The sequence below is a fragment of the Lithobates pipiens genome, unplaced genomic scaffold (genome assembly GCF_037356315.1).
Source record: "Lithobates pipiens isolate NorthernLeopardFrog02 unplaced genomic scaffold, aLitPip1_a1.2 Scaffold_3, whole genome shotgun sequence".
Lineage (NCBI taxonomy): Eukaryota > Metazoa > Chordata > Amphibia > Anura > Ranidae > Lithobates > Lithobates pipiens.
In genome coordinates this window covers 64124615-64126421 of record NW_027507790.1, presented here as the reverse complement: position 1 = coordinate 64126421, position 1807 = coordinate 64124615, and the positions used below count along the sequence as shown (strand labels likewise).

At 41.1% G+C, this 1807-nt stretch overlaps 1 long non-coding RNA gene across 1 annotated transcript; it reads left to right on the top strand.

Annotated features, from left to right (window-relative positions):
• Nucleotides 1-1093: 1093 nt before the first annotated feature.
• On the top strand, nucleotides 1094-1483 carry LOC143939981 (uncharacterized). Its single transcript, XR_013263778.1, has 2 exons — nucleotides 1094-1178; nucleotides 1270-1483. It is a non-coding gene; the product is annotated as an uncharacterized LOC143939981 (long non-coding RNA).
• Nucleotides 1484-1807: the final 324 nt, after the last annotated feature.

The following is a 1807-nucleotide window of genomic DNA, read 5'->3' as shown; positions in this document are numbered from 1 at the left end:
GACCCCCGAAGATGGAAGACCACCGGAACTGTCTAATAAATTATTTTAAAAACTTGTGTTGTGCTTTTTTATTTACACTTTTTCACCAGGTGAATTGGTAGGGGTACATCATACCCCATACTCATTCACATAGGGTGGGGGGCTGTTATCTGGGGGCCCCCAGATTCCAATAAGCCCCCCTGTCTGCAGACCACGACAACCAACAGCCAGGGTTGTCGGGAAGAGGCCCTTGTCCTCATCAACATAGGGACAAGGTGCTTTGGGGTGGGGGCCACAGGGCCCCCTGTTCCCCAAAGCACCCCCCATGTTGAGGGCACGCGGCCTGGTACAGCTCAGGAGGGGGGCGCTCGCGTGTCCCCACCCCCTTTCCTGACCGGCCTGGCTCCATGCTCGGATAAGGGTGTGTAATGGTGTGTAATGGTCTTTGGGGAGAATAAAAAAAGCAAATATTCATACTATCACTTTTTTAGGCACCACCACATGTTTATGGGGTTATTGATTCAATACACACATTTATGGATTTTTTATTTCCTTTCTCTTACACATAGTCACACATTTTTGTTTATTTGCATCACTAGTTTATTATTATTATTATTATTATTATTATTATTATTATTATTGTCATTTTTGAACTACATTCACATTATTTAGCATAATACTGATTGTCACAATATGGAATATCACACCAGTTTATTATTTGTTTAAACATTACTTGGAAAACAAAGTGGCATTCCCTCTCATTTCACTATTCCCACTTATCTATGCTTTTGTAGATTAACACAATATACGCAATACTCCAGTCAAATAACTAGTTATAATATACATTTTTCGTGATGTATTTGCTCCATATCATATCATATTGTATTTCATTATTTTTAGGTGTGGCCACCTTGGGTGTGCCAAGAACCTCCTCCTCTGTTCCTCTGATCACCCTGGGGAAACTCCAGACACTGTCAATTCTTGTAAGCTAGCGTTTGATGCCCCCGTGAAGTCGTGTTCTGCCTTTTTTCTCCCCTTTATTTGTCCCCCCCCCCCCCGTGTCCATCTTGGTGGGTGGCTGAGGTGGGTCAAAATAGTGGGGCAGCGGATCCATGATGACCCTTTGAGGGAAGGCACTGTTCCGTTTTTCAGATTTTATTAGAAGTCTCTGGTTGAAAAGCATTGGTTCGGTGGAACTGGTAAATATTATCGAAATAAGTTTTGATATTACATTAATTTTTCGGTTAAAACCTATTATATTGAAAGGCTTTTTTCTTTGATTACCTGCAGAATATACAATATAACTACTCCTTTCGCCAGGGCTTTGTTGCTTTTTACCCCCTGAAGAAGACCCTGACTCCCTGAAGGTCGAAATGCATTGGGGCAGCCCGGGTGCTATTTTGCAACTTTTGAAAAAGTGCTGTACTTGTAAATTGTTCCTGTAACCTATTTTGTATTAAATGTTGCATATACTGTTTATCCACTGATATGCTATAATATTATATACCAGAGCCTGTATTTTTAATCTATCATGGCAAATAAACCGTTGAATCAATAAAATAAATATAACTTTTTACGGATTTATGCTTCTTGTTGCTGCCTGAAAACCACAAGGGGGACTCTTCTTTTTTTATTCTCTCTAGAATACTTAGGGGTGTGCAGCTAGCTCGTTTTTCATTAATTTATTTATATTTATGCACTTTTTTCCTCCTTATGGTCTTTGGGGAGACCCTCGCTCAGTTTTTTCGGAGTAGGGCTTCCCCTTTAAGTCCATACCAGGTGATGGGGCTAGCGAGGTGTCAATCTCGCCGATCGACATTGACTTCCT